At 37.6% G+C, this 14,562-nt stretch overlaps 1 protein-coding gene and 1 pseudogene across 1 annotated transcript in view; both read left to right on the plus strand.

Moving 5' to 3' along the window:
• Window positions 1-14,562, plus strand: part of LOC101537579 (cytosolic beta-glucosidase) — a 109,997-nt gene that overhangs the window by 43,578 nt on the left and 51,857 nt on the right. The window lies entirely within an intron of this gene.
• Window positions 564-3,419, plus strand: LOC129404954 (ubiquitin carboxyl-terminal hydrolase 15-like; annotated as a pseudogene).

A 14,562-nucleotide genomic window follows, 5' to 3' on the forward strand; every position in this document is an offset into this window, starting at 1 on the left:
ATAAGACGGGTATTGGGTCAGCCCTTTTGGAAAACAGTATTGGCAATTCTCAAGAAATTAGAAATTGAGCTCCCATTTGACCCAGCAATACCACTGCTGGGAATATATCCCGGAGAGTCAAAAAGGTATAGTAGAAATGACATCTGCATTTCTATGTTCATTGCAGCATTGTATACAATAGCCAAAATCTGGAAAAAACCCAAGTGCCCAAGAACAGATGACTGGTTAAAGAAACTTTGGCATATCTACACAGTGGAATACTATGCAACTGTTAGAAAAGATGAAGTCATGAAATTTGCACATAAATGGATCAACATGGAAAGTATCATGTTAAGTCAGAAAGAGAGGGATAGACATAGAAAGACTGCACTCATCTGTGGAGTATAAAGTAACAGAATAGGAGACTAACACCCAAGAACAGTAGAAATAAGGACCAGGAGGTGCCCCATGGCTTGGAAGCTGGCCTCACATACTGGGGGGAAAAGACGGCTCAGATAGAAAAGGAAACACCAAGTAAATGGTGTTTGGAGGACCGCCACCACCGCCGCCGCTAGTGGGGGAAGATGGCGGAAGGCAGAGCGGTGGATCTGGACATCCAGCGTTCTGACATCGCGACGCTGCTCAAAATTTTGCTCCGGAAGGGGGACACCTGGTACCTAGTTGATAGTCGCTGGTTCTAACAGTGGAAAAAATATGTTGGCTTTGACAGTTGGGACAAATACCAGATGGGAGATCAAAATGTATATCCTGGACCTATTGATAACTCTGGACTTCTCAAAGATGGTGATGCCCAGTCACTCAAAGAGCATCTTATTGATGAATTGGATTACATATTATTGCCAACGGAGAGCTGGAATAAACTTGTCAGCTGGTACACGTTGATGGAAGGGCAAGAACCAATAGCAGGGAAGGTGGTTGAACAGGGTATGTTTGTAAAGCACTGCAAAGTAGAAGTATATCTCACAGAACTGAAGCTTTGTGAAAATGGCAACATGAATGATGTTGTAACTAGAAGATTTAGCAAAGCTGACACAATAGATACAATTGAAAAGGAAATCAGAAAAATCTTCAATATTCCAGATGAGAAGGAGACAAGATTGTGGAACAAATACTTGAGTAATACATTTGAACCACTGAATAAGCCAGACAGCACTATTCAGGATGCTGGTTTATACCAAGGACAGGTGTTCATGATAGAACAGAAAAATGAAGATGGAACATGGCCAAGGGGTCCTTCTGCTCCTAATGTGAAAAACTCAAATTATTGTCTTCCACCATATACTGCTTATAAGAACTATGATTATTCAGAACCTTGAAGAAATAATGAGCAGCCAGGCCTCTGTGGCCTGAGTAACTTGGGAAACACCTGCTTCATGAACTCAGCTATTCAGTGTTTGAGCAACACACCTCCACTTACTGAATATTTCTTCAATGATAAGTATCAAGAAGAACTGAATTTTGACAATCCCTTAGGTATGAGAGGTGAAATAGCTAAGTCTTATGCTGAATTGATCAAACAAATGTGGTCTGGAAAATTTAGCTACGTCACACCAAGAGCCTTTAAGACACAAGTAGGACGTTTTGTACTGCAGTTCTCTGGATACCAGCAGCAAGACTGTCAAGAATTACTAGCTTTCCTGTTGGATGGTCTACATGAGGATTTGAATAGAATTAGGAAAAAACCATACATACAATTAAAAGACGCTGATGGGAGGCCAGATAAGGTGGTTGCTGAAGAAGCCTGGGAAAATCATTTAAAAAGAAATGATTCTATCATAGTCGACATATTTCACGGCCTTTTCAAGTCAACTTTAGTATGTCCTGAATGTGCAAAGATTTCAGTCACATTTGATCCTTTTTGTTACTTGACACTTCCTTTGCCCATGAAAAAAGAGCGTACCTTGGAAGTTTACTTAGTTAGAATGGATCCACTTACCAAACCTATGCAGTACAAAGGGGTTGTTCCCAAAATTGGAAACATACAAGATCTTTGTACGGCACTCTCTACTTTTTCAGGTGTACCTGCAGATAAGATGATAGTCACTGATATATACAATCATAGATTTCACAGAATATTTGCCATGGATGAAAACCTTAGTAGTATTATGGATCGAGATAATATTTATGTGTTTGAGATTAACATCAATAGGACAGAAGATACAGAGCATGTGATTATTCCTGTTTGCCTAAGAGAAAAATTTAGACATTCAAGTTACACGCACCATACTGGTTCCTCACTTTTTGGTCAGCCTTTTCTTTTAGCAGTACCACGATACAATACTGAAGATAAACTGTATAATCTTCTACTTTTAAGAATGTGCCGGTATGTCAAAATATCCACTGAAACTGAAGAAACTGAAGGATCCCTACATTGCTGTAAGGACCAAAATATTAATGGGAACGGCCCCAGTGGCATCCATGAAGAAGGCTCACCAAGTGAAATGGAAACAGATGAGCCAGATGATGAGTCCAGCCAAGATCAAGAACTTCCCTCTGAGAATGAAAGCAGTCAGTCTGAAGATTCAGTTGGAGGAGAAAATGATTCTGAAAATGGATTATGTACTGAGGAAACTTGCAAAGGTCAACTCACGGGACACAAAAGGAGATTGTTTACATTCCAGTTCAACAATTTAGGCAATACCGATATCAATTACATCAAAGATGACACCCGGCATATAAGATTTGATGACAGGCAGCTTAGGCTAGATGAAAGATCTTTTCTTGCTTTGGATTGGGATCCTGATTTGAAAAAAAGATACTTTGATGAAAATGCTGCTGAGGACTTTGAGAAACATGAAAGTGTGGAATATAAACCTCCCAAAAAACCCTTTGTGAAATTGAAAGATTGCATTGAGCTTTTTACAACAAAGGAAAAGCTAGGTGCTGAGGATCCTTGGTATTGTCCTTGTAAAGAACATCAAAAAGCCACAAAGAAATTAGATTTATGGTCACTGCCTCCAGTACTTGTGGTACATCTCAAACGATTTTCTTACAGTCGATACATGAGAGATAAATTGGATACCTTAGTTGACTTTCCTATAAGTGACTTGGATATGTCAGAATTCCTAATGAATCCAAATGTGGGTCCTTGCCGCTATAATCTGATCGCCGTTTCCAACCACTATGGAGGGATGGGAGGAGGACATTATACTGCTTTTGCAAAACATAAAGATGATGGGAAATGGTACTACTTTGATGACAGTAGTGTCTCGACAGCATCTGAAGATCAGATTGTGTCCAAAGCTGCGTACGTGCTCTTCTACCAGAGGCAAGACACTTTCAGTGGAACTGGCTTTTTCCCTCTTGACCGAGAAACTAAAGGTGCTTCTGCTGCCACAGGCATCCCGTTAGAAAGTGACGAAGATAGCAATGATAATGACAATGGCATAGAAAACGAAAACTGTATGCACACTAACTAGCGAGAGTCCCAGAAGCCATAAAGGAGAGACTTTCCTGCTGGTGGTGTCTATGGAGATGATGGATTCACCCACCACATTAAACACGAGTCTGAAATGGGAAGTTTCAGATAACCGAATGTAAATCCTTTATCAGATTTTAACTTGTGCAGTACTTGAAGTGAAACACAATGAAAACTTTAACAGAAATTGTCTCTTAATACATTTACAGTCTTGTATTTACAAGCTAAATATATATAGGAAACCACAAACAAATCCCTTTTAAATTAAAAAAAAAAACGGTGTTTGGAGGACCTGCTTAGGTTGGGAGATGCATGCCAAATGCAGACCTTAGATCGAACACAATGGCCACTCAATGCCTCTATTGCAAACCACAACACCCCAAAGGAGAGAGAGAACAAAAGGGAATGTCATGCTACAAAGGTGGGGTTGGAGGGATGGGGTGGGGTGGTAGGAGGGATACTGGGATCATTGGTGGTGGAAAATGGGCACTGGTGGAGGGATGGGTACTCAATCATTGTATGACTGGAATGCGAACATGAAAGTTTGTAAGTATGTAACTACCTCACAGTGATTCACTGTTTAAAAAAATAGTAATAAAAAATAGAAAAAAAGAAAAGACAGAAGAAAAAAAGTTAAATATAATTGACATAGAGTGTGTAGCGTTTTTATTTTTTTTGTACTCAAGTTCCCCCCAAATTTTTAAAAAAATTATTTATTTTTAATTAGTGAATCACTGTGAGGGAATAGTTAGAGATTTATACATTTTTGTGCTCATGTTTCCCTCATACAAAGTTTGAGAACCCATCCCTTCACCTGTGCCCATTCTCCACCACCAGTAAACCCAGCATCCCTCCCACCCTCCCCAATACCATCTCCCCCCACCCCACCCTGCCACTGTGGCAGGGCATTTCCTTCTGTTCTCTCTCTCTAATTAGCTGTTGTGGTTTACAAAAGAGGTGCTCAGTGGCCACTGTGCTCAGTCTCTAGCCCACATTCAGCCCGCATCACCCTTGCCCCGCATGGCCTCCGACCACATTATAGTTGGTGATCCCTTCTCTGAGTTGCCCTCTCCCCAGAATGTGAGGCCAGCCTCCAAACCATGGAGTAAACCTCCTGGTACTTATTTCTACAATTCTTGGGTGTTAGTCTCCCACTCTGTTATTCTCTATTCCACAGATGAGTGCAATCTTTCTATGTCTGTCTCTCTCTTTCTGACTCATTTCACTCAGCATGAAAATTTCCATGCCGATCCACTTATATGCAAAATTCATGATCTCCTTTTTTTCTAACAGCTGCATAATATTCCATTGTATAGATGTACCAAAATTTCTTCAACCAGTCATCTGTTCTAGGGCACTCGGGTTTTTTCCAGATTCTGGCTATTGTAAACAGTGGTGCGATGAACACATAAGTGCAGATGTCATTTCGACTATACTTTTTTGCTTCTCTGGGATATATTCCCAGCAGTGGTATTGCTGGGTCAAATGGGAGCTCAATATCTAATTTTTTGAGAATTGTCCATATTGTTTTCCAAAAGGGCTGAACCAGTCGGCATTCCCACCAGCAGTGTAGAAGGGTCCCTTTCTCCCCACATCCTCTCCAACAGCGGTTGCTTTTTTTCTTTTCGATGTGTGCCATTGTATCTCATGGTTGTTTTGATCTGCATCTTCCTGATGATTAGTGATGTAGAGCACTTTTTCATGTGCCTTTTGGCCATTCGTATCTCTTCCTTGGGAAAGATTCTGTTCATTTCTTCGCCCCATTTTCTGATGGGGTTGGATGTTTTCTTCTTGTAGAGTTCAACCAGTGCTTTATATACCATTGATATCAACCCCTTATCTGATGGGTATTGTGTAAATATCTTTTCCCATTCTGTAGATAGTCTTTGTATTCTGGTCACTGTATCTTTTGTGGTGCAGAAGCTTTTTAGTTTAATGTAGTCCCATTTTTTGATCTCTGTTTCTACTAAATTGCTTAGTTCCGTGTCATCTTTGAAGATACCTTTATCTTCAATATTGTGGAGGGTTTTGCCGACCTTGTCTTCAATGTACCTTATGGTTTGTGGTCTGATGTTGAGGTCTTTAATCCATTTTAATCTGACTTTTGTGCATGGTGTCAGGTCGAGGTCTAAGCCCATTCTTTTGCATGTGGTTGTCCAGTTGTGCCAGCACCATTTGTTAAAGAGGCTTTCCTTGCTCCACTTCACATCTCCTGCTCCCTTATCAAAGATTAGATGATCATACATTTGGGGTTGTGTCTAGGGATATTCCACCCTGTTCCATTGGTCTATGGCTCTGCCTTTGTTCCAGTACCATGCTGTTTTAATTGTTACTGCTTTGTAGTAAAGTTTGAGGTTGGGGAGGGTGATGCCTCCCATCATTTTTTCCCCAAGAATTATTTTAGCTATCCGTGGGCATTTGTTGTTCCATATGAATTTTAGGATTGCTTGATCCGTTTCTTTGAAGAAGTTCCCCCCAAATTTTTAACCTAAATGGGCATAATATGTTGACTTGATTTGTTTACACATAGCAATATAATTACAATTTTAATGTTAGTTAACACATTTATTACACTATTATCTCAACTTTCAAGAAGGAAGAATTAAGATCTAGTCTCTTGATAACTTTTAACATTGGGCATAGCCACTGTGTTGTGTAGAACTTATGTGTTAACCAGTTCTGAGTTTGTAGTTGGGAAGAACATTTCTATAATTTCCCCACTTCTGTGTCTAAGAACTACCATTTTACTCTGCTTTTACAAGATATATATATATATGTATATACATAGTGGTTGTTGTTGTTCTACATGATGGATATCATACAGCTTTTGTCTTATTCATCTGACATATCTCACAAAGCATGATTCTTTTAAGGTTCATCCATATTTTCATATTTTAAGGTTCATCCATATTTTCATCCATGAAAATGTCAGGATTTCCTTACTTCACATCAGAATCACACTTTATTGTGTGCATGTGATAGCAATGTCTGTGCATATGCATACATGTATATTTTGTGTCTCTCACAATTCTCAATTTATGTGTTTAAGATGTTGGGTATATAGGTTGTCTGCATATCTTGGGTATTATGACTATAATAAACATGACAGTATTGGTGTCTCTTGACTATCATTAAGAAAGCAAGAAATGACATTGACAGGATGTGGAGATAAGGAAATACTTGTGCATTGTTGGTGGAATGTATTTCCATTATGGAAAAAGAATGGAGTTTCTTTAAGAGTTAAAAATGGAGGGGCCGGAGCGATAGCACAGCGGGTAGGGCGTTTGCCTTGCACGCGGCCGACCCGGGTTCGATCCCCGGCATCCCATATGGTCCCCCAAGCACTGCCAGGAGTAATTCTTGAGTGCAAAGCCAGGAGTAACCCCTGGGCATCGCTGGGTGTGACCCAAAAAGCAAAAAAAAAAAAAAAAAAAAAAAAAAAAAAGAGTTAAAAATGGAACTACCCTGTGATTTAGCAATACCACTTCTGAATACACATCCAGAGGAAATGAAGACAGGAATCCAAAGTGATAATATAATTTCAGCTTGTTCTAGAAAAGAACAGTGCTAGAATATTCAAGCAGTGAGGATGCTACTGGAATTTAGACACGGTAAACTCAGGTTTTCCCTAGGGCTGGAGGGAAAATGGTCCTCAAGTGTCTGCTTATATTTGTTCTTGTTTCCTTATCTCCAAAATAACCTGATTACTATCTGGCCTCTCAAGAGATCTTGAGAGTGAAAAAAGCACTGCTTTGGAACAGGACTGGTAGATTTTACCTTAGAGATTGGCAGGGGTTGCTAGGATCATTGTGTTAACAAGAATTCCATTGGGCAGCTCAAGGCTCATTCAAAAAGTGCCTAGAACAGCTAGCTGACCAGTATTACTCAGGGAGCTTAACATGAGCTTTTAAGGCAAGGGAAGCACTCTTTTCCATTAAAAATTAACAACTGACATTATGCTATGTAAATCAAGGCCCTGTAAGTTCATCCATGGTGATTATCTCTGGATGAACTAAAACAAGGAGTTTCTGGATCTGCAGTGCTCATAATCAGACCTTATTAATCTCACCAGTTCTGTGGCCATCCTCCATGGGGTTTTCTTTTACCTATTTATAACATTGGCATTACTAGGCTGAGCCATCACTCCTTAGTGACATGAATACTGTTTCTGCCAGCTTTCCCAGGAATTTCCTCACTTGCACTTGGGAGAATTGATGGTTAAGTGCTTCTGCTACTGTTTTGACAATAGCAAGTTAGGTAGAAGAAAATCAGCAATATTATGAATAAACCTGTTAAAAATTGGCACCATTATCAGTTTCTGAACTCCTGCAGCCCTGTTATAGATAAGTACTTGTTGAAGAAAGCAATTGACTAGATAGAACTGAAGAGACACAGGTTCTTTTTTGTTTGGCTGTGGGAAGGTATACACTTGTAGTGGTGTTCAGGGTTTACTCCTGGCTCTGCACTCAGGGATCACTCCTGGCAGGCTTGGAGAACCCTATGGGTTGCGGGGGATACACTCTACATCAGTCACATGCAAGGTAAGGCCCCTATCCACTGAACTTTCTCTCTGGTCTCATGATTCTTGCAGAAAATACCAATTATAAGGAAGGAAACGACTTTTAGGAGAAAATAATTTGTTAGATGTTTAAGTACTCATATGCAGGAATAGCATATCTAAAGATTTTTTTGTCCCTTTATAAATCAACCAGAATAGAATTTTGGAGTTTTGGGCTGTGTACTTATTCAGTAAGTGCTCAGTAAATGTTTAGTGAATGCCTATGGAAGTGATTCTAAATTAGCAGGAAAGGGGCTGCAGTACAGTGGGTAGGGATTTGCTTTGCAAGCGGCCGACCCGGGTTCGATTCCCAGCACCCGATATGGTCCCCTGAGCACCGCCAGGAGTAATTCCTGAGGCTATTAAAATAATTTTTATGCACTACTGTTATACATGGGAACTGATTATATTTTTTAATCTTCATTTCTGGTTTGTGGTGACAATAATTGAGATATATGCCAAAGTTTTCTTTTTTTAAAATCTTATATACACTTATCTCAGTTTCTTCATTTGAAAACTAAAAACATTTAACATACTAATGAATGATTTAAAATTATTATTATTATAATTTTTCAGTGTTTAGGCCAGACCTGGTGGTGCTCAGAACTTACTCCAGGTTCTGTGCTCAGGGTTCACTACTGGTGGTGCTCAGGGAACCTTATGTAATGCCGGGGATTAAACCTGGGTTGGCTGCGTGGAAGGTAAGCATATTGCTTCCTGTACTATCTTCCTAGGCCCAAACTAACTAGCCTGTTGGGATTCATCCAGTTTAAGAATTATATGATCCTCAAAATATTCCTTGTAGGCAGGGATGTCAAGGATGATGCTTTATGATCACATTTTATGATCATATTTTATTAGAACTCTTTGTACTTTCTGAGGCTATAAAATTAAGTCTAAGAACTGGTAAGTAATTGCCTGAAAATTTTTTTCTTTATTCTAACCCAATGACTTAACTTGAAATTTGAATGCCTTTCTTTTCTGGACATAAAATTAGATCTTGTTCTTCAATGAACTCTTTCTATTGATATTGATTCAAGGGAACATTTTCTTAACCTTCACTCCATGTGTTTCCTCTTCTATTCACTCATATTGAAAATGAACCTGACTTGGTACCCCTAGGAAAGATATCTCTTGACATTCCAATTCAGAAGGGTCAGCTCAGATTCAAGTTTAACAAAGTTACAGTACAGAGCGTAAAATCTCTCAGGCGAAATCGAATGAACAAATCAGTTCCTAGCATTAGAGTAAAAAACTCAGCTGAACAACTCCACTGCAGTTACAATATGCACAGGGGAATCACCTTTCAAAATAGCATGGCTAGCACCTACCACCTAATCTGTCATGTTTTAAGACAGTTAAGTATGATTTTCAAGCTTTTCCATAAACGAAATTTAATTCAGTTAGACAGTACAAATAATTTTAACTTTCCTTCAATTTAACTCTGGGCAAGAAGGGCTGAGTTAAAGGAAGGATCAAATTGCAACATTTTTGAAATCACCTTCTCTGCTATCCCCTTGTAATTCTGAGTAATTCCCTCCTCATTGGTGGGAAGATTTATTATTTTTTTCCCCGTTCTTCTGAACTTGTAAGCACAGAGCTTACTCCAATCCTGTCTCCTCCTTCCCTCTGCCCCCAAGTTACTTGTTTAGATGGAGTTTCTTCAATAGAATGAAAATATCAGCCTGTGCTAGTGATGAAAACAGTCTCTTCTGGAATGGAAAGTATTTCTTAGGCTTATCAGTAAATGCTATGTGCAGAGGTTGGGAGCAGGGGTGGATGGGAGGGATACCTGTCTTTCTGAATAGGGTCATCTCTACCATTGCAGAGTGGTTGGTGTGTGAATGAGATTAGCTAATGAAACAGTATCATGGCCTGAGATTATTTTGTGCCATTTGAAAGTTCAGCCACATTCCCCCCCTTGTTTGTGAAATTCCATTATAGGATTCACAGCCTGCTTTAGAGATAAGTGAAAGCATTATGGGTGGAAGAGACATTTGGACCTTGAAGAATTTTAATTGGTGCTGGTGAGTAAAGGTGGGTGAGAAACCATAAGGTTTCAGGTGAAAATTAATGAGTTTGGGACCAAAAAATTATAAGATGGGAGGAAGAAGGTATTTATGTGGATGAAGTTACTCTCTGCCTCCTCATGCAAGTGGGGCTTCTTCCTTTAATGGATGTAAACCCAGACTAAAATTTTAAGTAATTTTAGATAACCATGTCCTCTTATGAGTAAAAGAGAGGTCAGATATTTCATTGTTAGAAATAAGTGGTGTAATAGAAAGATTGTCTAGTGTCTTTCAACCTCTTTACCTCTGTGGAAAGGTACTTGCCCTGCATATTGATCCATAGACCAATATTTATAACCAATATTTAAAACACTTGTCTATGGATCAATGGTTTTTAGCTCATTTACATTGTAAACTGGCACCAGTTCATGGAAGGATGGTCGAAGATCACTAGATTAGATCATTGCAGATAATGAGATGATTACATATAAAATGCATTCATTTACATATTTCTTGGTAGATTATTGTGTTATGCAGCTGAGGCTATGTTGATTTCGTGTTTCTTTTCCTTGGTGATGTTCAGGCTATGTCCTTGAACCTTTAAATGAGTTATTAGCCTTTAATTTTGGGGAAAAGTACCTTCAAAAATATTTTATGGCCAGGGGCTGGATAAGTAGTACAGCAGGTAAGGTGTTTGCATTTCATGTGCCCCACCTAGGTTGGATCCCTGGCATTCCACATGGTCACATGAGCCTGCCAGGAATAATTCTTGAGGCAGAGTAGGAGTAACTTTTGAGCACTGCTGGGTATAGCCCCCAAACAAAACAAAAACAAGTTCATGGTCAAAGTTGACTGCCCTCATGAATATATAGTAACAGTGTCACGAATGGCTTAAAGCAATCTTTCAACTCTTCTGCCAAAACAAGAAGCATTACATATTTGCCACGAATAAGTTTTATATATAAAGGCAGCAACTTTTATGAATGCATTCATATGACAAGGATTTGTGTGCTTGACATGGAGAAAAAGCCCTTCTTTAAAGACAGATAGTTCTGCATTCAAGACTAGCTCAGGTTCCTTTTCATGTTATGTAACCTTGGAAAAGTTATTCTTATGCTATGAATGTCAGTTCATCATCAGTGAAATTTTATTTTGGGCAAGGATTAATGATACACTTCATATCCTAGTGAAATGCCTAGCACATAAATCCTCCAAATGATATCTATTGCAGTGAATTCTTTGTTACCCAGCGTCTATTAGCCAGAATTTTAGAAAAACTGTGACTTCCTGCACAATCATCAAGCCCTGATAATTTATGCTTCTCTTGATGACCCTGAAATGCATTCTGAATAATTAGAGAAAGATTAAATTATAATCAGTTTAGTTTCAGTGTTAAGTGTATTTTAATTTATTCTCATTCTTTAAAAAATTGTAATCCTTCTGCATGTGGTAACAATTAACAAAAATATTTGATTAGCCGGAGCACTTCATTTCCTGATTCTTGGACTAATAAAGAGTTTATTATATATTCTTGGAGTCTAAACTCTGCCCTATAGATAAACTGGGCATTTATTAGATGAATTCACTTCACCTTAGTATTATATTCATTCACAGAGCCAATGTGTTGATTTATTATTTATTGGAAATTCTAGAATTAATTTTTCAATCTATTTAAACAATAGTCTATGTGCATATTAGGCCTTCTTTGCATATTTTTGATTACAAGTTCTTAATGGAAGTCATTCTGTGTGATTTTGTGCAGATAAATAAATCTACCAGCCCTGAGGGGTATCTTTTCTTTTCCTATGTATTTCTAGAGATCGACCCTCTGCTGTAATCAATCTTTCTTGGTGTCTCATCAACCTTTACTCTTATCCAATTATGTTTTAGGCTTATTTCCACTGGGCTTTTCAGGCCTGGTAACCTTCCTGATAAAACTTCACTGTGCATTTTATCGTTGTTTTTACAATTTTTTCTTTGAACTTTCCAAATTTTATCCCATTCCTCTCTCCTACCAAATGTCATACACTGCTTTAAACTATTATTTAACAACTGACCTCTGTTAAAATTAGCCTCTTCAAAGAGCCATCTATATTATTGTTCATTTGTGAGCTCAGTTGATAAGGTTAATAAGGTAGATTGATATTTGTGGTTTAATTGTCACGATAGGTCATAGTAGTCAACCCAACTTTTTCCTTCAATCTACCATTTCTTCAATTTTTGTTTTGCCCTGAAATTCTCTCTTCCAACTCAACTGTCTTCTCTTCCATTATTCTAAGCTCATTACACATTCACTTTGACATGTTTACACATACTTTTTCCTTAGTGGGAGCAATGGTGCCAAAATAAGAAGGTTGATTGTTTCTTTTAAAGCGGGAGCAAAGACATTGTGGAAAAGAGTTGATGATGAGGTACTTTAAAGCTAGACCACTCTAGCTCTCATGAAAGAATTCTTTAGTCAAAATTATCTATTATCTAGGCTGCGTTGGTGATGTCTGAATGAGTGCTAGAAGAGGACAAAGAGTGTGGGTGTAGATCCAGTAAGCAACACTTAATATTCTCCTGAAAGCTGGTGATTTCTCTGAGACTAAACATACCAGGTAGCTGTCACTCAGTTGATGTAGTAAGTAGTTGCCTGTGTAACTCAAAGTAATATATAATTAAAAATGAAGAACTGAATACAATTGTTGTAACAGTTTCTTTAGCTTTGGGAAAACTATTGAATCATTTAATAACTTCAAATATGTTTTATGTTTGACAAACCCTATTTACTTAATTGGAATATTTTTGAATCTTCTGGGAACCATGATTTTGAACTTTGTTATATTAGAGTGGCCAATTGCAGTGTTCTATTGAATAGGCTTCTCTAAAAAATTTTGACATTTTCATAAGTAGAGTATCACTTTTCCTGGTGTAACAAATGAATGTATGTTAATATAAAATGTCTAAACTTAAGAGCATTCATAAAAGTGGTGCTAAATTATCTCCACTGTCTTTAAGAGCACAATATTAGTCATGAAATATATTAAGTGCATGTGTTGGTCAATAGTCTAAGGAAATTTCTATGGTATTATCTGATGTAGTTTTTAATTTTTTTTTGCATAAGTAAAACACTGCTTTAGGAAATATGAGGAAAGGTGGAGAGAGATGAGCGAGAGAGAGGGAGAAATAAGAGGAGGAAGGGAGGAGAGAGATATTGGAAGAGAGACAGAGACAGAGAAAGAATACGGGCTTTTACCGAGGGCATTGAGCCTAGAATTATATATCATATATGTATATATATGTACTCATATATATATAACTGTCATCCCATTACTCATTGATTTATATATATATATGTATATATCAGTTTAGATGTAGGGCAAATCTCAGAATGGCAATGTATCTAAAATTATTACATTTAAAATATCAGATCATTTCTATATGTAGTTGTGTTTAGTCATTTATTATTTTTCTTCTATCTAAGGGTGACTTGCTTCTTAAAATTTTTCTTCTAAATTTCTATTAAAATTATGTTTTGGTAAATGTAAACACTTACAAGTTTCCATTGCTCAGAATAGTCTTAGGGAACACAGTTAAGAAATGCCAATTTAGACTTGATGAGAGGTTTTAATTTTCATCAATTAGGGAAGATGGGTCATTTGATTACCTTCAAATTCTTGAAGAGAAGAAAACCAATAAAGCAGAACCAGGAGGAAATGACACACTGCATATGTTTTCAAACCAGAGGTGTTGACATAAATATTGAACTCTGGCTGTAGCTTCCTGGCATTCCGATCAAAATGAATTTTTGATTAGTTTCATCAGTAATTTTCACCTCAGGAGGAATGATTGGGAACTCTGTTCTCAGCGTAGAGAACATGTAAGTAAGCAGGGCTCCAGAACAACCAAATGATTATTGGTTTTCTATACTAGAAACCTATAAAAATTTCATTTGAACTAAAGACTTATACTAAAAAAGGACAAAATTGGAAAGCTATTGAAAAATAGGGATATCATTAACAGATGGAAAGAAACAGTCACTCTTTTGAGGAAATGAAGTTTAACTTACTTTCTCTTTCACTTAATTATTTTATATATTCATAAAAATATAGGTACACCATAATAGTGACCCAAATTTAAGAAAATCTTGCCACATCTATCTTTACATTAAAAAAAAAAGTACTCTTATCCTCGGGGAGACCACTTTATATCCTTCCAAATCTCCTCCCTCTCTCACCTGAGCTAACCCTGATCCTGAAACTGATGTGTATTATTGGCATACTAAAGACCCATTTTGTAACAAATATTTGATATGCCAAAAACAGTAACAAGTCTCACAATGGAGACATCACTGGTGCCCACTCAAGCAAATCGATGAGCAATTGGATGACAGTGATATATATATAAATACAAAAATATACATATATAATACATGATATATGTATATATAAAGGAGAGAGAGCCTATATTGTTTAAGTGAAGACTACTTATATCACCTCTTTATAGATTGTTTCATGAATTTTACTAAGATGATGATATGCTTCATATGTTCATTGCACAACATTAAGATTTTTATCATTTGTCCATACTGGTAG

Source organism: Sorex araneus, chromosome 5, assembly GCF_027595985.1.
Source record: "Sorex araneus isolate mSorAra2 chromosome 5, mSorAra2.pri, whole genome shotgun sequence".
In the NCBI taxonomy this organism is placed as follows: domain Eukaryota; kingdom Metazoa; phylum Chordata; class Mammalia; order Eulipotyphla; family Soricidae; genus Sorex; species Sorex araneus.